Genomic DNA, 22,827 nt, shown 5'->3' with positions numbered 1-22,827 from the left:
CTTTGATGTTAAATGCCAAGGAAAAGTTAATGGCCACAAGAGGACTGAGAGTGGAGATAAATGCATGTTGAGATTTTCATTTTTTCAAACCTCTCTCTAATTTTTACTCATGCGTATGAAGTAAAAATTATCTTCTCAGCCAGAAATTGTAAACCATAAACCAGTGGTTCTCAACTCTTATATAAGTCAGGGAGCTTTTATTTAATCCTAAAAGATTTCAAAGGTTTTTTTGTTTTTTTTTTTTAAATTTCTGGTGACTGCAAATATTTTGTGATAAAATTAATGTCACTCAGCTGGATAAATATTCATGATTGCAGCATCTGCTGTGTTTGTAAAGTAGTAGTGTATAGCTGTATGAGACAGGGATTCCATCCGTAGACCTCTCCCTGTACGCTAGAACCCACAGGTTGAAAACCAGGGCCATTTAAAACAACTGCTTCAGACTGAAAATGCTGAATAGTGTTTTAACACAGCATATTACCCATCAAGTTATAAAGATTTCCAGATGGTGGTGCCATGCCTGTGATCCCAGCACATGGGAGGTTGAGGCAAAGAGGATTGAGAGTTCAGTGCCTGCCTGGGCTACACAGGGAGTTCCAGGGCATCTTGGTTTACATAGTGAGACTCTATCTCAAAAACTAACAAATAACAGCAACAAAAAAATTCCCCCAGGTGGAATTTTTCCTCTTTCTTTTTTTTTATGCAGTAAATTGGTGATGCAGTCATGACTTTGGATCTAACCTTATTTCTGGGTTAATTGTTTTTCATGGTCAACTTTGAGGTCTTTGCATTTACTCAGTCATGAATAACGGGATTTCTTCTAAGAGGATTTCCTTTACAGTGCTTCTGGGAACATCCCTTCCTTATGTTTGCCAAGACTGTGACACCAGTTGCGGAATCACCACTGTCATAGCTGCCACCACCACCACCAGCCTTGTATTCATTTCCCAGAAGCTAAAAGTGCCTTCCCACTTTAACCTTTGTAGTTTTGCAGTAGGTGCATGGAATGGGAGATACTATCTATCCCTGTTCTGCAGTGGGAAAAACTGACATAGAAGTTCATATTGAGTCAGTCGCTCTGATTTTCATGCCTGTTGTTATGACTGTTCACCCTGTATATTTTACTTAAGATGGGTTAAGGAGGGCTCTGAAATCTATTAGGGTTAGTGCATGAAGTTCTTTTATCTAGCTAAAAATACCACTTCTTAATTTATTTAATATAACATATTTTCTAGACATCTTAAGTAGATTATCCATAATTCTTTTGGTATTGTGCAGGGTAGGAAATAACCTTTTGTTAATGTGAAGAAACTGAAGCAGACAGAGATTGTAACTTATCCAGGTCACATGGACAAGGTCTGGACTCAGATCCAGATTTGCACAGATCTCTTTGATCTCCACCTTTCTCTGATCTTAACCAAATCTATGAAGAGATGTTTTCAGGGTTTGTGAGTCTTAACCTACCTTTTTTATCAAAGGAGTTAAAATTATAGAGATTTCTAGGTACTGGTGGCTCACACCTGTAATCCTAGTTACTTGGGAGGCAGAGATCTGGAAGATTGCAGTTCGAAGTAGCCTGGGCAAATAGTTTGCAAGACCCCATCTCGAAAAAGCTCAACAACAAACAGGACTGGTGGAGTGGCTCAAATGGTCGAGTACCTGCCTTGCGAGCATGAAGCACTGAGTTAAAACGTAGAGAATATACTTACAGATGTTGGACATAAGAGAGTCAACAGTTTCTAAGTATTTTTGATTTGTGTGTGACATACAGGTTCCACCCCCCCCCACCCCAAAAGGAGACTAAGTGTATGGAGTTCATTGGCCTTCACAAGTTCTTGAGATAGTTGTTCCCAGGTAGCATTGCTGAATTATATCATATTAACCTTAATAGGCACTGCATAGATTGTTTATCAAGTTTTTATCTCCAAAATACCACATAGTGACTTCTTTAAAAAAAAACAAAAGACAAAATAAAACGAAAAACAAATTTCCTGGTTGTTGCCAACTGGATAGATTTTAATTAAAACTCATAGTTTAATTTTGCCTTTCTCTGATTACTTTTGAGGTTGAGATCACTTCATTCACTTAATTTCCCTTTTCTGTGAGTTGCCTTTTCATACCTTTAGTCTTCCCCACATACACACCTATTTCCTTATTGGTTTTCTTTCTTGCTTTTTTCTTTTTTTTTTTTTTTGCGGTACTAGGGCTTGAACTCAGGGCCTTCACCTTGAGCCACTCCACCAGCCCTATTTTTGAGAAGCGTTTTTTGAGATAGGGTCTCGAGGAATTATTCGCCCAAGTTGGTTTCAAACCGTGATCCTCCTGATCTCTGCCTCCTGAATAGCTAGGATTATAGGCGTGAGCCACCGCCACCCAGCTTCTTACCTTTTTCTTGTTCTGTTCCTTGAAAGAATTTTTGTACAGTTCCTTGTATATTCTAGAAGTTAACCCTTTGATACTTTTAGATAATTGTGAATTTTTTTGTCGTATGTCACTTATATGACAACTGGCTATGGTGCCTTTCAGTATAACCCAACAATTTTTGATTTTAAAGTTTTTAATATTATAGTTGGTACATTTAGTGTCATGTAAGAAATTCTTCCCTGTTACTCGGCTCACTTTCTTTCATTAGCTTTATAGTTTACTCTGAAATAATCATATTCAAAATAGAGGATTGCAAGTTTGAAACCAGCCTGGGCTCTGTAACGAGACCCTGTCTCTAAAACCCAAAGCCAAACCAAAACAAGAACCAGATACTAAAATAGTAAAAGTATTAATCAATTTAAAAAAATAAAAACAGGTCTCGATTCGGGTTGTAATACACTTGTGCATGGAAGCAGTGCTAGGAATCTCTCTATAGCTATCCTTATCTCAGCTAGCAAAAATGCTTTGTCTTTCTTGTTATTGCTTATGTCTTCTCTTCCACAAAATTAAAGAAAAGGGCAAAACAGATTCTGCCTGGAAGCGAGGGGGGTTGGGGGGAGAGAGAGTGGGCGGGAGGGCAGGGGGAAGAAATGACCCAAACAATGTATGCACATATGAATAAATGAATTAAAAAAAAAAAGGTCATATTTTGAGCCATTTCCCTCAACACATAACAACACGTTCTCCAAAGAGTTTCAGTGCTGCTGCTAGCATAGAAGTTCTTATTTTATTCAGTTGACTTATTTGTATGTTCCTGGGCCTTTGATGCACTTTTAATTGTTATAGGTACTATAACTGCATCTTAATTAGCATGATTGATATACTAATGTAAATTTTAAAGTTCAAAAATGTTTTTTTGCAGTGCTGGAGGGGAAGCAAGGGCCTAGCGAGTGCTAAACAATTGCTGTACCACTGAGCTACACATCAGACCTAAAATTATTTTTAAGCAGGTTTCTTGCTCTTATTTATGTGTATTAACTTCTTTTTTTTCAGTACTGGGGTTTGAACTCAGGACCACCACACCTCCATCCTATGTCTATTAACTGTTTATACCTAGAAATATATTTTCTAGAAATGTGTGTACTTTTCTGGGAACATTCTTTCATTACCATATTTGATGGCAATTTACTAGCATTCCTAACATTACTTTTTTTTATTTGTTTTGTTTTTTAGCAGTTGTTGCTCCCTTTCACATGCAATCCTCTCTGTAGGACAGTGGTGTCCCACTTCAGGCTTTTTTTCTTCTTCACTGCCTACATGTGCTTGTGCAGCTGTGATGTGCATTCCTGGTATGGTGTATATATGTGGTATATACGCTTAAAAGCTGTTAATTATAGATGTCTCCTTATTATTGGGAAAGTTTCATCAGTTTTATTGGTTTCTTATAAGTTTACTTTTTTCAAGTCTGTTCTCAGTTGACTGTGTCTCGTTTCTCTTTCTGTCTCTAATTTATATAACACTGAATGCTATATTATTTTAGTTGATGAATGGACATTTGCATGCCTGTGCAAAGTACAGTGTACATTATATGACTTTTTATTATAAATTAATCTATGGGAAACAAATTAGGGTCTCAAAATAGATATTGCATGGTAAGGTATTACAGCCCCGATAGCGACTTAACTGAACTTGTGTATGTTGGAGGTCTTCCTCAGTACGATGTTTTCCATTTTTGTTCAGATAGAAATCTTATCTATCATGTACATTATCCTCCCCAGCATTGTAATAACCTTCTCTCTCTCTCTCTCTCTCTCTCTCTCTTTCTCTGTTTTTCTCTTTTTCCTTTTGTTGAACTGGGGTTTGAACTCAGGGCTTCATGTCTGCCAAGCAGGTGCTCTGTTGCTTAGCCATACCTCCAGTCCTTTTGCTCTGGTTATTTTGGAAATGGGGTCTCCCAAACTATTTGCTTGACTGGTCTTGAACTGTGATCCTTCCAAGCCTCATCCTCTGGAGTAGCCAGGATTACAGGTGTGAGCCACGGGTGCCCAATTACCAACCTCCTCTTTTACTTATTATCCTAACATAATTGACAGTCAAGATACTTCATCTGAGCTCCAAATATTAAATCTTAGTAGTGATCACCTTATCTCTTGAGGACTCAGTTTCCCCATCTTTCAGTTAGAGGAAGTTAAAATGTCCTCTCAAGTCTCCTGTATGTCTTAGGACTTCTGTGAGACCTGTACACCATTAGACAAAAAAGAGTGGGTAAGAGTAAACAGCAGATTTCTGTCATTTATCTTCTATGGGTTCTTACAGCAGCTTTCAACCAGTGTCTTTAGGGAGAGGACAACATGAGACCAGGACTGCTGTCAGATAACTGTGCCCCAGGTGTCAGCTTTGTGGCTGTGCATAGCAATAAGGGAGGTCAGAAAAGGGAATGGCGAGAAGCATGTGATGAGAGTTACACATGAGGCAGACAGGGTGGATCTGCCATATGTCCCTTTTGCTGTGTGATGTGGTTCCCTGGTAAATCCCTGGTCACAGATGATTTGGTCTTTTATATGGAGGGAGATGAGTTTTACAGAGGGAGATGATTTTATTTTCATCTCTGTGTTGTTTCTCTCTCTGCATCTCCCCCCCAACACCCCCCCCCACCACTGAATTGCTTTCTCTTAGTTAAAAGTGTGGCATTGCAGAACAGAATTGAATGGTTGGAGAAGGCTAAGTATTTACAGCACCTTACATGAAGAGTTCTTTCTGTTTGTCACCTCCTTTATTCCACTTTGAATTTCTTTGCCCTTAGAGAAATTTGAAAGTGTCGGAAGCATTTCATCACTCTTCTGAGTTGGGTGTATTCTGTCCCTCTTGGATGGCTTACTTTTCAAACCATTTATCAATAGTAAGCCTCTAATCTTTGCCTAGGCTCTTAGAGATTCAAGAGAAACATGGCATTTCCCTTTATTCCCATTATGCTGTTATACAACTTAATGCTTGGAAAATTCTTCACAGGAAGAAATGGGGTGTAACATTTCGTGAGGCAGTTTTACAGAATTCACCCTTTTAGCTTAAGTCTGAGACTACTAGTCTTTCTCCTCTCAACTTCTCTAGTTTCTTTCTGAAGATCTTAATTTCTTTCTATAATTAAATATTCTTCAAAGTGAAACATTGTTTAAAAATTAAAACCACTTAAACTTGTAGTGATAGTCTATAAATTTGCCCTCCATTTCCTGAGAAATGACAGGAAGGATTTTCTTTCTCAAAATAAACTAAGTAGCTTGACTATGAACTCAGAGCAGTAAAGATCAAAGATTCCAACATGATCACTCAATGACAAATCAGTCATTTTTCTAACCTTAGGAAAATTAAGTATAGTTCTGGGGGTCTTGGCATGATGTATCAGAATATACATGTACAGAATGTACCTTAAGCATATTTGAAATTGTCTTAGCATAAATTTTGACTTTCTAATATGTCCAAGAGTATTTCTAGAATGTATTTGGTTAGCATAGATATAAGTAGTGGAAAAATATACTTCTTAGGTGTTTAATTTAGGAAGACTAGAGGAAACCATTTGACTTTCTGTATCTGCCTAGCATCGAAACTTGATTTTTTTTTTTTTTTTTTTTTTTTTGGGCACTGGGGATCAAACTCAGGGCCTTGCATATGCCAGGTAAGCACTCAACCACTGAGCTACATCCCTAGCCCTAAACTTGAATTTAAACCCTCTAGATCAGTAAATTATTTCATAGATGTTCCAGTAGGAAAAGTTTAGCAGCTCAAACAGTGAACTTCATTGAAAATGGAATCTGCTGTAGTAATTAGGTATATACACCTCCCTTAGGTAGGAATAAGGACATTTATTAATACTTAGCTATTCTAGAAATAAGGCATAAGAACTGTTTTAAAGAAGGCTCCACAATTCAGTTGTCACTGCTAGATTTATATTTTTAAAAATGAGGAAGAAATACATCCATTCCATAGTCATCTGTCATTAATTTGTGTCAAATAATACATAATTTGGTGTTTCCCCAGAATGTGTAAAATCGATCTGCATTTTGAAATATCACAAAAAATGTTTATACTAGAAAATTCTGTATATGTTGACAGTTTCATAGAATTTCTCAATAGACTGTAATTTTTTCTGCCTTTGCCTTTCAAGCAGAGGTACAGGGACAGAAAAGGTAAAAGATACTAATCAGTATGAAGCATATGAGTTCTTTCTCAGGTTCTTTATTTTTAAACTAAACCTTTATATTTAAAGTGGATCTTTTGTAGACAACATATATTTGGGTTTTTTTTTTTAATCCACTCTGGCTGTCCATTACTTTTAATTCGTGTATTTAGACTATTCAGATTTAATGTGCTTTGGTATAATTGGATTAATATCTACCATGTTTGTAATTATATTTGTTGCATTTGCTTTCTGTTTCCCTCTGCTCATTTTCTTTTGCCTTCTGTGGTTTTATATTGGGTTGTTGTTTGGTTGGTTGTTTTTTGGGGGCAGCACAGGGCCTTGAGTTTGTTAGGTAAGCACTCTGTCACTTGAACCATGCCCCCAGTGCTTAGTGGTTGCCCTAGAGTTTGCAACTGATCTTTGTTTTTAGAAGGAAAATATACATGCAAAAAAATTTGTAAGGATGTACACCAGGACATTAAGAGTAATAAAATTACAGATGACTTTTACTTTCTTTTTATGACTTTCTGTATTATCTGATTTTTAAAATAAACGTGTTGATTTTATAATCAGAAACAACAAAGCTCCTTTCATTTTCGAGAGAAAAGAGGCAAATCACAGAAAAACAAACTGAAAGTCGCCTGTGGTTATAAATTCTCATCCTGTTTGTGATAAGCACACAGTTCCACACCCCTACACTGTATGGATAGGAAGAAGACAAGGTTGGCTGCTTTTTACCTCGCACTGGAAAGGTCGTCACCCTCTGTCCTATTCCTTCTCAGCCTGCATAATGAGAATGGACTCAAAGAATGACTTTGGAATTAGTCCACCCTGTAGTTTGGCATGAAAAAGGTTTCTTTTTAACAGAGTTCACTGGATCTCTCTCGCTCTCTCTCTTTCTCTGTCTGCATAATTGAGGTTTTCTTCTACACAGAACTTCTTTGTGACTCTTTCTTATCTTTGAAAAAATGATGAGCTGAATAAGATCACTTAGAAACTGAAGTATAGCTTTTCACATAAGACTTGTGATAGGGTTTGGTTTGCTGGTATGAAATTTGTGAAGAGAAGATGTTAGGGTGGGATCTGTTGTGAAAGTTGAGAAGATGGTGGCTGGTGTCAGACTGTTTCTCTCTCTCTGAATGTTGGGAAACTGAGACCCCATGTGAAAAATCAAAGAAAGTTACCATTAGCTATTGCATTGTTGTTTATTATATCTTCTGAATTGACTGCAGGTTACATTGTAAACCAAACCTAAACTAAGTTTTAGGAAAATGGCATGGCATAGAACAAACAGATGGAATGTTGACTTTTAAAAATGATTTTAGTACTCATTAACCTCCCAGGTGTTACCAAGAAAGTCATAGTTGGGTGTTGTGTCTCATGCCTATAATCTCAGCTACTCAGGAGGCTGAGGCAGAAGAATCTCAAGTTCCAGGCCAGCATAGGAAACTTAGCGAGACCCTGTGTCAGAATAGAAATAAAACGGGCAGGGGACGTAGCTCAGTGGTATAGTGCTTGCCTATCATGCGCAAGGTCTTGAATTAAATCCTCAGTACTGCCCCCCTGAAAAAAATTGAAAGTTATAAGTTTCATAAATACTAGTTTATTATCCTATAAAATCAGCACTGTTATCTTTTGCTACTTAACCTGTGTCATTCAAGTAAACAAATGACAAGTGGGTGATTTTTTTTGTGTCTCCTGAAAGAAGTGAGTCTATAAAAGCAAATTTCATTTTTCTGAACATCTGTGTGAAAAATTATAAGTCTCCATTTTAATATATCTTATTAGAGCCAGAAAATGAAGTAGTAGTCACATTCTGTTTAGAACTGTTTTGATATAACAAAAACAATTAGAAAAATGCATGAAATAAGTAAAATAATAATTTGGTCACAATACACTGATGACTTCAACTATGTTAAAGTTTATACATAGGTTGAAGGAAACACAAGCACATAAATAATTGCTCTTTAAGGGAGTAAGAAGAGTAGTCAGTAGATGTGGGGAGTAAGGGTAGGTAACTACTTTTTCTTACTCATTTCTAACTAAGGGACTTGACTTGTGGAGGGCAGTGTTTGTGGGGGAGCAGTGATAGAAATTCTAGAGGCTGTTACTGTCTCAGCTCAGGTGTCTAAACTATACCTGTGCCATGGTGTCTTTGACAGGCTGCCATTGGTCTCTTCCCTGTGTTTTTAACCTGCTGAAATTCACAGTGTAACATCCCCTGTGCCTTTTTGCTTCTCACATAACAGCTGTAAAAATCAGAGGAAGAAATGGGGTTTAAAGACTGTAAATGGAGGAAAGAAATAATCCTCTCATTCTTTTCAGTAAGGGAAAGAGGATTATCTGCAACCCTGAGCTCTCACCCCGAAAGAATAGATAGCATAATAGGTTATCTTTGCTTTTATAAATGAAAATCATAATGATTTAATGACTCCTTTTAGGAAAAGATTGGTAGGTACTAATTTCTACTTGCCTTTTCATCTGTTTATTTCATGATGACTCCTCTGTGTGCTAATCATTTGCTCTTTGAAAGAACTGAGAGCTTGTGGTTTGTCTTGCCACAAATACCCAGTACGAAATCTAATATAAGAGCAGTGCATTATGAAAAGTGAAATCAAAATCTTAAAATGACAAAAATTACTTTGGCTGTACCCTGTAAAAATATGGAGTGCCAAAATAATATTTGTGATTGTGAAATTAATATTCATTTTATAAATATTTACATACAATGTATAAAATCCCAAAGACATTTCAGATATTTGCAAAAGTAAATTTCCTTTCCTTTTTCAGTGTTTAATTGTAGGTGAATAATTAGTAATTGGAGAGGGGCAGTGACGGGCCTAAAATACCATTTTACAAAAATTTCAAATTGCTATTGGCTGAGCATATTCCCACTTTATGGGTGGAACCTAAAAGCCTAGTACTTCGAATTCAAAGTCATTCATTAGGTGAACTGGGTCAGTCCTTGGTCAGTGCTAGGCAAGGAAATTTACATGTTTTCTTCTTATGGTGCGCTCTGTCTCAAGCCGTTCCAAGACTAAGAAGATGTACAATTTAAGCTTTTGTGGAAGACATAAAAGCCCTTACACCCCCGACCTCTCAGTCAGTAACATTTGAAATTCAACCTTTTATGCTAAAACTTACAAATGAACAGAAATAGGAATGCAATTCATTTTCCATATCTCTTTACACTTACCTTACAAGACTGTTGGTTTTATTTTATTTTTAATATTTTACAGGACTTTTAAAAAAATTTTTCCTTGAAATTGTTCAATATTCTTTATCACCTCTCCTAAAGTTACTGACAAGGACCTTGACAAGAAACCTCATGTGCTGCAGATGTGATGATTTGGGATAAAGGCAGGTGATGTTGCAGGGAGAAGATTTTAGCTTCAGAGCAGAAACACATCTCCCCCCAAAACTGGTGCCTGCTGCCAGGAGTCCCTGGCAATTTTGAAAGCTGTCTGTCCTGCCCAGGACATAGATTTGAACTGTCCCAAGGAAGGCTGGGCTAGAGAGGCTCTCCAAGGCCACTGAGCGTGTTACCACTCAGTCACATGTGTGGAGCTACAAAGATCCATGGGTGGCACCATTCCTGCCTTGCGCTGGCTGTGTGACCCTAGGAAAATAGGCTCAGCTCTAAGGCTCAGTGCCCTCCTCTGTGAAAGAAATATAAAATGATGCGAGGTCTGTTATATAAATTTCTTCCAGCTGATGTTGTGATTCTGCGGTTTTCCATTCTGTGGCCCTTTTCCTGTCTCTCTGCTCTTTTTCTGCCTTCCCGTTCATTCTTTGAGAGCTTTTAATAACTTTTTTCACCTTTTATTGCCCTCTTCCCTCTTTGTGCCCTGCCTTCCTTTGGTGGCATCACTGTTGGTGTGTGATACTTGGGCAAGTCAGTGAACAGTACTGATCCTCTGTGTCCTCTGGAAGTGACATAGAGGAAAGCCCTGAAGACAAGGTACATTGCTACTTCAGCTTCGTCTGAGCTGGTACCACTCTCTGCTCCATAGTTGAGGGTCATGAAACATCAGATAGGGTTGGTTATGGATAGAGACGAATGTTTTTGTATAGGACTTAAAGAATAGAAAGCAGTGTTGGTAACGTTTTATTTTTTTCCTTTCTTTTGAAGTTTCTGTTGTGGAGCCAGGTTTCTAACTGCAAATGTTGTATTTGAGAGAGGAATAATCTCTAGTCCACACAGGCCAGAGGCATTCATACTCTGGAAGAGGAACATTTAACATAACTTTGGGGAATAACTGTAGGCACTACAAAGGCAACATAAAAAGTTTTATTCATTACGAATTGTCTGAAGATCCACCTGCGTGGCAGAATGCTGTTATTTAGAAGTATGATGGACTCTCATTAGTCTACACTTTGTGAGTGAAAGAAATCAGGAGAGAAACAGATTTTTAGCACTAGAAGAAACATTTGGGTTCCTTAATGCAATGATTTTCTTCTGTAATTAATGAAATGGAGACTCAGAGAGGTGAAGTGACTTGTTCCTTAAAACATAAGTCCTCATACTAAAAAGGCAAATCAGGAAGCTATAGCCTCCAATATCAGAGTAATTTTCTTACATCCCAGTGCAGCACTGAGACGCCAGACTCTAGACCTGGGATTCATTTCTTTGTGGCTCAGGGATGACCTCCATCCTATTAGGCCTTACTGCTTACCAGAGAATTAATGGAATACTGGGTCTCCATTCTTACCCAGTCTTTGTCCCTCTTTGATGACTTTATGCAAGTTTTGGGTTATTTGGTTGCTCTAACACAAGAATAATATAAATAAGCAAGTATTTGAACAGTTTGTTTCTCCTATAATTATCACTTTTTGACCTCTAACTGTACTGGACATGTTTGTTTTTAAGTGCTTTATGTGAGTCACCTCTAGGAGACAGGTCTAACTGGACCCATTTGTCGGGAGAAAACAAGCTTGCAAAGTGTAGCAACTCGTTCCAGGTTATACAGCTTGTAAACTTAAATTAGACCCTAAGGTGCATTTTTTCCAGAGAGTGTGTTATAATTGCTACCCATCTCCTTACTCTCTGCACTCCTTACTGCCTGTGTGGAGGGGGACAGGGCTTGGGATTGAAGAGCCTGTTGGGACAAATGAACCAACCAACATCTGTTCTGCACCCTCGCCTTCCAGCAGATAAGGTGTTTTCTCCTATGATTTCATGGATGAGGTATTTCAGGCCTTTTTCTATTTATTTTTTGGTTTGCTGTTTGAAAATAAAAAAGTGTCTTTTAGTTCTTTGTTTTTATAAAAATATTAAGTCCTCATTTAATAAAAATATAAAAAATAAAGGCGACAACTAAAAATAACCTTTGTGGCTCCATCTCAGATGACTAAGAGTAGATGCAAATCTCAGCAGTGCCACTTGCTAGTTATTTTACTTTGGGCAATTTCCTAGCCTTTGCATGCTTCAGTTCCCTTTATGTAAAACAAGAGTGCTAAAGAGCTGCCTCAAATAAGTTGTTGTGAGGATTCCGTGGGTTTTTATTTCTGAGGCATGTAAAACTTCACAGTAAGTGCAACACAAGTGTTGATTAAGTAAGATAAATGATCACTCAGATAAATAGTCTTCCTGTCTGCGGCCTCTGGAGAAAGAGGTGGAGGTAGACTCAGGATGTAATCACCGAGTGTGTGAGCGGGTGATAGACTGGGCTGTGTGAAACAGGCAGCGATCAGAGGCCTCTCCTCTTCTGGCTTCCTTAGTAATCCTAACAATATTAAAATCCAAGTTCTCCTGTCTTTCACTTTCATGGTGCTAAAAATGATTATACTTTTCCTTTGTCTACCTCTGACTTTTAAGGAACCCATGAAAACTAAGCCTGTTTATCTTAAATTTTTCAGTTAGAGACAAGGCCAGACATGAATTGCCTTTCATGTGATATTTTCTGTAGTCTGTGTTAGTTTAGTTCTTCCTTTGTTTTGTTGTACTTTGGTGTGAAGAAGATGCCCTGTTTATAAAGAAAGCTTTGGTGTCTTTCATGTATAATGCATTCTTAAACTAATTCCAGTTGCCCTGACCCTTTGAGATTTTATAATTGCTTTGTTCCGGTTTTTAAGTATTTTTGAAATATTAAAAATGTTCTTGAGAGGGTGAGTCATGGGAAAAATTTCTCAGAGTTGTTTGTTTTTAGAAAATTATGAATTTGCATGGAGAGGTTTTATGCAGGGTTAAATTCTGCCAGGTGCACTGGTCATTTGAAACTTGAGTTCTCAGTTCCTGTGGTACTGAAATCCCTGTTCTGATGGAAAAGCCTCAAACTTAAATGCCAGCTCTCCTTGAGCTCTTGCCATTGTCCCATTAAAGAAAGGTCTGAAGTAGTGCTTGGGTTTGCATTAGAGCACCATGTCAATAATGAGGATCAAAAGATTTGTCTGTTCTCTGCTTTTTGTCTTTGAACCAGGACTTTCCAGAAAGAACACAGAGTTGTTTTGAATATTGCCGCCTCTGGGTGTGAGTGATTATGCAAGTCAGTAATATTTTTGTAAAAACACTGTTCATAATAGATGCAGAGGTATGAAATTGCAAGGAAAACAAAAACACTTTTTTTTTTCAAACAACTTGTACAAAGCAGTCTTTGAGTGCAGGTGGTCCACAATTTATAAGCGTTTGAAATTTTTCCATCTTGTGGAAGACACTTCCCATAATATATCCTTTTCATTTAACTCCCACCTGGAATGAATTGCCAAGTCTACTCAATTCTATTCTAAACTTAAACTTCTACATTTTATCTGGTATTCTTTCAGTCTTTCCAGTGTGCTAGTTCCACCTATGGCTGCCATCATGTCCTGCTTGGCCTGCTACAGCTGTCTGCAGCTGCCCTTCCTGCCTTTGAGCTTCAGGGCTCTGTACACATTGAAGTCTAAAGGGTTATTACAAAACAAAAATGCAGTATGTCAGTGACCTATAGTAACTTCTCCTTGTCCTCAAGACTCCATAATAAGGAATTAAAAGCCAGACTCCTTAAGAAAACGTCAGGCCTTGCATGAGGAAGTTCCCTCCTCTGTCTTCAGTTCAGAGCTATTCTGCCATCCCCTGCACCCATACTCCACTTGCACTCCATGTCAAACATTACAGAACCTCCCTCCATGCTTCTGAGCTGCCATGCGTCACGACCACGAGGCTCAACACAGGGTGTCTCATCCCTGGCACTTGCTTTCCCCCTCTGCTACTTCACTTTTATCTGACTAACTGCTCTGTTTGTTGTTGTTGTTGCTTCCTTTTGTCTTAATTTAAATGTCATATCCTTTAAGAAGCCTTCTTTAACCTCTAAGCCACACCAGGTCCCCTGCTGTTTCCATAGTACCTTGCATATCTCCCATGTGGCATCTGTTATATTAACTTGCATTTCCCAGTAGATTTCAGGCCCCACAAGAGCTTAAATATGTCTGTCTTGTTCTCTGTAAGCTGGTGCCTAGCACACAGTATGATCTTTGAATGAATAAATATGAGCAAATCACTCCCATGTTATTGTGTATACTAGTACTAATTAGCCTGTGAATGAATTTCTTTCCTTTAAAAGGAACAAAGCCTTTTGTTGACTTTAATTAAAGCATTTGAAAGATCACAAATAAATGCAAATACTTTAAAACCATTAAAATTTTGCCTAGCACTGGTGACTCATGCCTGTAATCTTAGCTTTTAAGGGGGCAGAGCAGGCCCTGAATTCAATCCCTGTACTGAAAAATAAGTAAGTAAATAAATAAATAAATATTTAAAAAGCAGCTGACAATGTAGCTTAGTGATACTGTGCTTGCCTAGCACACAGAAAGCCCTGGTTTCAATTCCCAACATTCCCCCCTCCCCACCCCCCCCCCCACACACAAGAGAAGGTTCTAACATAACTTTTCAGGGTTACTGAAATCAAGATCTAATGCATATGTTGGTTTAGCTATTGCTAGAACCAGAAAGAAACAGAAGTATAATATTTGTTAATTTTCGTTCTTATAGATGTGGAATTTTTTAAATGTTTTCACCATGCTGCTAGACTATTGAAGGAAGTCAATAAGTAATAGAAATGACTCATCCACACTGTTTTGAAAACAACTTGAACATACCCTTTTTCTCATCATTCTCTTCTCTTTGTCATCTTCGAACCTTAATTCTGCAGTAGCTTCTTCCATGGAACAGACCTTCATGTCATGTAACCTTTGCTGGGTATCACTGTATGGCTGGTGTATCACACCTGCCTGTTTTTCCCTCATTTGTTTGTTGCAATTAGTACAGTACGTTACTCCCTGCTTTGTCCTTTCGTGGTGCCATGAAATCAAAGTCTTACTCTGTGAAAGTTTCTGAAGTTGCATTTTATTATTGCCTTGTGTGCTGATAGCATGCCACTACTAGGGATGAGGAGCACTGGGTGCCACCATAGTCGTAAATGCAGCCTTGGGTACCGTACTGATAAGAACCGCTCCTTCCTTCTGGGGTGTATCCGTTTCTTTTGGGTTAGCATTGAAATGAAAACATGGAACTGAAAGATGACTCTGGAGAAGTCACAGGCTTGAATGTCCTCTCAAGAGCTTTACTCTCCCCATTTGAGAACACTTGCTCCTAGTACCCAGAGCAGCCTGTGCACACACATACAGCCAGATCACTGTGTTTCTGGAAGTGTTCTGGATTATGTGGTTTGTTCATTTCATTCTCTACTCTCTGTAGTGTCCTAGCCTGTTCCTGTGTCTTATAAAACCCTTCTTGACAAGAGGAATGATGAAGCTTTGCTTTCTGGTGTCACTGAGGCCATCATAGCTCTAGACTAAAGTCTCTCTCTGGCTATTTCTGGTTACCTAGGAAACTCTGAACCCTGCTCCTCAGTAGCCTGAAGTACCTGTTGAGGAGGGAATGTAGTCCAAACTTGCCTAGCAGCGGCGGGAGTTGAGGGAGGTAGCAAGGACGTTAAGTGTATCAGATTCTTAGACTTAATATTAAAAGGAAACATTGGTGCTGATATGGACCCCAAAGTTGAAGACATTTTGTTAAGCTAACAGCAGGGCTTTAGCCTAAGAACCCAGCAAATCACTTTAAGTTTTTAGCATAAACCACTTTATTGATAATTCTTATAGTTTATAACAGGCCCATTTAAAGTGTACAATTTAGTACATTCACAGAATTGCAAAACCATTGCCACAATTTTAAACATTTTATCACCTAAAAAGGAAACCCTGTGCCCATTGGAAATGATTCTCCATTCTCCGCAATCCCACCAGTCCCTGGCAAATAACAGTTTGTGGATTTTCTTATTTTGAACACTTAGTATAAGTAGAATCATACACTTCATACAAATTCTTTCACTGAATTTTTTTAACATTCAGTAGTGTGGTATCATGTATCAGTATTTCCTTTCGGTTGCCATATAATATTCCATTATGTAAATATAACATATTTTAAAGTGTATATTCAATAGGGTTACATAATTCAAATTGTTGTGAAACAGATCTTCAGAACAAAATTTTCATCTTGCAAAACTGAAACTAGATATCTGGGAGTTTATCCATTTTCATTGGTTGATGGGCATTTGGATGATTTTTCACATTTGGGCTATTTTGTATAATGCTGCTTTGAACATATGTGTACAAGTTTCAAGATGGGAAATGTGTTTTTATTTTCTTGGGTATATACCTTGGAATGGAATAGAATTGGTAGGTAATTAATCCTTTTTGTGTGTGTGTGGTGGTGCTGGGGTTTGAACTCGGGGCCTTGTGCTTGCGTGGCAGGTGCTTTACTTCTTGAGCCATGCCACCAACCCTTGCCGTGTTGGTTATTTTTGAGGTAGGGTCTGGCCTGGACCATGGTCCTCCTATTGGTGTTCTCCCAAGTAGTTGGGGATTATGGCACAGCCCACCTTGTCTAGTCATTTGGTAGAGTTGAAGTCTCACCAGCTTTTTGCCCAGGCTGGCCGCAAACGGTGATCCTTCCTATCTCTGCCTCCTGAGTAGCTAGGATTACAGGCTCCAGGTCCCTATCTTTAATTCTCTTTTCACTGTGTTGAACTATGAAATGACTATTATCATTTCACATTCCCACTGACAGGGTGTGGTTTCAGTTTCTTCTCATTCTTGCCAGTATTTGTTATCTTTTTTATTATAGCCATGTTTGTGGATGTGAAGTGGTAGCTCATTGTGGTTTTTGATTTGCATTTCTCAAACGACTAAGGGTGCAAAGCATCTTTTCATCTGAAGACATTTAATTAAAATGTACTTCCTCTCCTTGAAACCAACTTTCCTTGATTCTCAGGTTTATACCTTAAGAAAAAAATCCTTGACATTCTGAAAAAAAAATCCTTGGTGTAAATTGTGGCCCAAATTACAAGGATTCAAAGATGGAGAGCAAATATGCACCATCAGTATAAGGACTGACCATTGGCAGGACAGGATTTAAGAAGGAAGAGTCCAATCTCTCATTTTCAGGAACTGACTAAAAGGGGTCCTTGTCTATGATAAGCAAAGAAAGGAAGAGCGTCCCTTGCGAGATGCTAAATTATTAGCACCAGCAAGCCAAGTGAAATAGAAAAGCCATTTGTGTGCCTGAGTACCTCATTTGGTGGCTCTGGCACAAAGTGTGTATTCTTGGTTTTGAAGATGATGTAACCTTGAATACAGCCTTGCAATCATGAAATGTAAGGCTGAAGGTAGTATATCCAACAGGGAAGTTTACATTAAGTAAAAGGGGATTGCCAAAGAAAGCGTCCCTGGATTTAAGTTTTTACAATCTACCAACTCCCCCTCAGATTACTCAGATTTCTTCAAAACTGTCTGCCTACTCTTGTCTTTCCCACAATTACCACCATGCATGCAGGAAAAGTATTTGTGAGTTCTGTGATCCCAGTGAGGTTTAGTTATGTAAATATGTCTCACCTTATCCCCCTCAAATAGTCCAGATCAATTCCTAAACTAACAAAGACCTGATATTCGGTTCTGACACTGTGCTAAACTGTACACATTGTTGTTTAATTGACAGCAACTCGGTGAGGTTGGTCCTGCTCTTTTTTATCATATTATAGAAAAGCTTGATTCAGTAACTTGCTGAGGATCACATACTCTGTAGAGGTAGTCCACGAGGATTCTAGGCTTCCAGACTGCATTCAACCACTGTGCTCAGTATAAAAGTCTTTCTTACCTGTCTTGGTCTTTGTAGCACAAATTGAAAAGATACAAAATGAAAACATGGCATGCAAATTGATACTGTACTGTTTCAACTGAGACTTTGTGACTGCTACCTTGGCCTGCTCCCTGAGGTGTAGGGACATCCCAGGTGGGTTGTCACACCAGCACCTGAAAGTGGTAGTTGAACTCTTGCCCATGTGTTGGAAGTTTGAACCCAGCAAAGGATTTTTAGTGTGGAGAGATTGTACTTACATTTTTTTTTTCCTAACAAAATATAACTTGTGGACTTGCAGAGGGTGGATAGAAGTGGGTGGGATGGGTGACAGGAGTTCACTTTGAGTTGAAACCTAGATTTAGGCAGTGGACAGGAGAGGACTATTGTGAAAGATTTCCAGGGGAAACTATTAGGACTAGGTAACCTGCTTGTGAGATAGATAACCTGAGCATGGCTTCAAGGATTCTAGTGTGGGAGACATGAAAGAGGTCCTATCCTTGATGCTGAGTTGTAGGGTTGAGAAGAGATGGGGAGAAGCACATAAAAACCAGTGGTGGACCTACATTCAGGTCAGAGAATGCTTGTGGTTCTCTTGATCCTTGAGTGTTTTTGTCAACCTAATTAGACGGTAAAAGAAGTTAAATTTCATTCTCCTGCTGTTGCATTTTTCTAGAAAATTGATGAGCACTAGGTATCTATTGTCCTCAGGTAGTTTTCTAAGGCAAGAAAAGGATTGTTTAACTATAAGTACTTTTACTACAGTTTCTTCTTTGTTTTTAAGAAATTTTTTCTCAAGTAGGTGCATTTAGAAGGGAAACTCAAAACGCATTTTGTGACTGAGGCAGACTCATTTTACATGCTCCCCCCCCATTCTAAATGGATTCAACCTGACTTGTACAGATGCTTTCACAGCTGGCCAAGTCCCAGCCTCAGCCTTCAGATTCTTTCAAACTGATCTGTAGTGTAAGGAAAACAGACCCTGTTGGAACCAGTGACAGCCTGGAACCTAGGTTTCCCTCCTAATTCAGCTTATAAACATCTGTGCAGTTTGGTAATTTTAAAGTAAACTATTAGTATTCTGGCCATCTTATTCTTGGAAGATGTAAATTTGGAGAGTTTCTATAAGATAGGCATAGAAGTCAACTTTAAATAATTGTACTTCAAAATCAGTTTCTAGAACGGGGAAGTTAATAATATAGCACTGAAGTGATACATGATGAAGTTACTTCCTGTGTATTCATTTATGCCTGAAGGTTGCAAAGTTATATAAGCTGTTTACAATAAAGTAGTGAAGAAAAGTTCATTTGCCGCTGCTAGGAGGTACAGACCCCAAGCATTTGGGCTGATGACTATCTTTGGGCTTTTCTTACAGCTGTCTTATGTTTACAAAGTCAAATTATCTTATGTCTATCTAGGGTCAAGTGTCACAGTCTCATGGCTAATGTAATGTAACAAAGTTTGTATTTTGTGCTTTCTTAAAAAAAAGTGAGGTGAGCGTCAGGTGAAGGAGGGAAGAAGGAAGTGCACGAGTCGTATGGAAAATCCTGAAGATTAGATTGTAAGAAAAGAAAATAGAAGCCATGTTTCGAAGACCTGTATTACAGGTGCTTCATCAGTTTGTAAGACATGAGTCTGAAATAGCCAGCAGTTTGGTTCTGGAAAGATCTTTGAATCATGTGCAGTTACTTGGGAGAGTGGGTCAGGACCCTGTCATGAGACAGGTCGAAGGAAAAAATCCAGTCACAATATTTTCTCTAGCAACAAATGAGATGTGGCGATCAGGGGACAGTGAAGTATACCAAATGGGTGATGTCAGTCAAAAGACAACATGGCACAGAATATCAGTGTTCCAGCCAGGCCTTAGAGATGTAGCGTATCAGTATGTGAAAAAGGGGTCTCAAATTTATGTGGAAGGGAAAGTAGACTATGGTGAATACATGGACAAAAACAATGTAAGGCGACAAGCAATGACAATCATAGCTGATAACATTATATTTTTGAGTGACCAGACAAAAGAAAAGGCATAAGAAGGGATGAGTCTTCTTTGACCGTTGTTTGGTACTATCTCATTTCTAAATCATGTATAGTCTTTATAATTTCCAAGGACAATAATTAAAATGCTCTTTTTTATAAAATGAGTGATAATAAAAAAAAAAAGTGAGTAGATGATTACCTGAGATTGGAGCCTCATTAATGATTTATTGAAAATACACAGACATACTTTTTCTTGTAAGTGCCTGCACATAGCAGTCTTTGGGGTTCAGATATTCAGGAGATACTGCCTTACCACTATCTTTAAAGATACTTTATGTCTAAGAGAATAAATATATGTATACATATCATATGCATGTATACATACATTTATGTGCTTAGACTTAAATATTAGATATTTAAACAGAATGTAAACTTTATGATTCTTAGGGTGTTTGCATTTACATTAATTTACATAGGGCATAATTACCCTTAGATCTCTGGTGGCTATGGTTTATTTATTTATTTTTTTAGTAAGACTTGTTTCTACTACTGATAGAATACTAGCAGTATAGTTTAACTGTCATCTCAAAACTTAAATGGTTTATGTGAGCAAACTTCTTAGTGATTTACAATTGGGAAGTGTAGGAGCATCTGTTACATATGGCTTAGTGTAGGGATAACAGGTAGATTTATTTTAATACCTTCAGTGCCTGTTTTCGTTAATTAAAGTTCATGGAAAATCTTAAGTGTTTTTTGTACTTCTGCCATCTTCTTTTTGAATTGTTTCCTTTCCAAATGCTGCCTCATATTTCTCCAGTTTTGCTCTTGGGCACTTAGAGCATTTACCTTCATTTGGCATTTCTGTCGACCCAGTGTTACTCAGCTCCTTAGATGGTCTCTTCTTCAGCACCTGATAATCTCTTGCAGAATTTGAAATCTATATGTTATAAATTTGGATGTCACTTTCCTGAGAACATACTCTATCTCCAACTTAGATATAAGTTCTTTGGGGATGAGGGCATCCACTAACATGTGCTATCATGGTGCTGACCACCTTGTGCTTTCTTAGGAAGTGCTCATTGGATAGCGCTGCCTGGAGTGCATACTGGACAGTGCTATTATCTGGAAGTGGAAAATAGAGGGTTCTTCCATCTGTAGTTAAAGATGTTACCTGCGCATTCCAGGCAACACCACTCAGTGCCAAGACTTGAGGCCTAAAACTGCCCTGTCAGATAGGAAGTGGTTAGTAAGCTGTTGACTCTCTCTTAACTCTTTGTGGGAGTCCTACGGTAGTGACTAGGACTTTGCTCTGTTGTTTGTCACAGAGGAGATAAGACCTGAGTCAACCCAAACACATTAGTAGTCTGTCCTGCTTTGGCCTCTCTATTCCTTATCTCCAAGATAACTTCCTTAAGGATTAAGAAAAATGCCAAAAATATCTAATTGATGATGAAATGTCTGTATCCAGCTATTTGACTTTCCTCTGGGGTTCTGATTACTTAATGCAACTGCATATCTGTGAAACAAAATAAAAATTTCAAATTGAAAAATTCCAATATTTTTCTACAGGAGATTGTGCTTTTATTGTTTCTCCTCAACTTCGCCATCCCCTCCTAGTTGAGTATACATAACCAGCAAGCTTACCACGCCTGTGCCTCTTACATTGTGCCAGGTTGACAGGAAGTGCTTAGTAAGGCTTATACAAAAGTTCATGAATGAATATTTTTAAGGAGTTTAGCTCTTACTATTCTGCTTAATCTCCACAAGTTTGGGAGCAGGTTTGTATAGAGTTGATTGAGATAGAATATGGAAATTTTAGGTGGGAATACTTGTGACCCCAAATAAATACAAATTTTTAATAAATACTGATTTTTGACCAGAAACATAAAAGATGTATTTATTCTGTCCAGACTGTGAACAGTTGTCTTGTTCTCATCAAAGGCAGTTTTGCTGAAATGTTCTTAGCAACAGTGTGTACAGGCTTCTGTGATTGTACAGGGGAGAGAGCGCAGAGAACCAAGGAACATCAGGATGCTAACTCAGCCTGTCCCCGCTGAATATTTCACCCATTGCTTCTAACTCAGGAACTCCTCAGAACTGTCAGCACCAAGCTGCAAAACAGGAAGGTGCTTAAAATCAAGTTCTGTGAAACAGTGTTGTGGGAAGAGGATGCTAGAAGAAAAATATTTCTAAATATGTGCTTTCATGTATACCCTTCATAATTTCATATTTGTTGACCAAATACCTTGAACGTTTTGATAACTGAGCTCTTACAGAAACACTAAACTACTAGACACAAAAGCCAGCTGGAGACAATGAAGGGGTGCTAGCTGTTTAAATGTGTGGAGGGCTGGGATGTGCTTTGTGGTAGAGCACTTGCCTAGCATGCATGAGGCGCTGGGTTTGATCCCAGCACCAAAAAAGAAAAGACAAAACAAACAAACAAATAAATAAATACGTAAGTGTGGAAATAGTTGATGAGAAATGCCACTGTCATATGAAATATCCTTCTATAAAACTAAAACTAACAGCTGGAAAACTAAAATATGAAATATATCTTTGCCATCACGTAGGAATGAAAGGTCCCATAATTTAAACCTGTGGATCAAATTTATGGCATAGTTCTTATAATCCTAAATTTTGTAATCCTGTTAAGTTTGTTAATTAAGCCTAAGTGTTTTCCCTTATGTTCTTAAAATGAATTTTTAGGGACAGATTTCAGCTGTATGCTAGCAAATGTAGAGTACCTTCCAATGCTGAATGGCCTAATTGGTTTATTAATCTTTCCTATGTGTAATTTTTTATTCTTCATCAGCTGTCTAAAATAATTTGGAAATTATACCTTGTGGAGTTGCCATTCATCCGGAAATGCTTGTTCATAGATGTAAGCCAGAGCACATGTACCAGTAAATGTTATTTATCACTATGGAAACCAAAAATCACAAAATGGGATAGTCTTAAGTATTAAGCATTGTGCTTCAGATTTGGTTCGGCTTGCTCAAATATTTATGGGGCATTTATGACCCAAACATCTGTGGGCACTTTGTTTAGTGACTAAATTTCTTCTGCACAAAGCTAAAGAAAGATCATTAAAGGGAAAAACTAGGAGAAAGAAGTGCTACTTTACATGGATTATCAGGCTTGTAAGTGCAGACTGCTGCTGTGGGGCAGACAGAACCAGCAATGTGGCTTTGGACAAGTCTTC

At 38.1% G+C, this 22,827-nt stretch overlaps 1 protein-coding gene and 1 pseudogene across 8 annotated transcripts in view; both read left to right on the top strand.

Annotated features, from left to right (window-relative positions):
* Lrrc8d (leucine rich repeat containing 8 VRAC subunit D) overlaps nucleotides 1–22,827 on the top strand; it is a 110,006-nt gene that overhangs the window by 24,715 nt on the left and 62,464 nt on the right. The window lies entirely within an intron of this gene.
* Nucleotides 14,446–19,783, top strand: LOC141410509 (single-stranded DNA-binding protein, mitochondrial pseudogene; annotated as a pseudogene).

This window comes from Castor canadensis, chromosome 6, assembly GCF_047511655.1.
Source record: "Castor canadensis chromosome 6, mCasCan1.hap1v2, whole genome shotgun sequence".
Lineage (NCBI taxonomy): Eukaryota > Metazoa > Chordata > Mammalia > Rodentia > Castoridae > Castor > Castor canadensis.
Note: the sequence above shows the minus strand (reverse complement) of the source record. Positions and strands in the feature narration are given on the sequence as shown.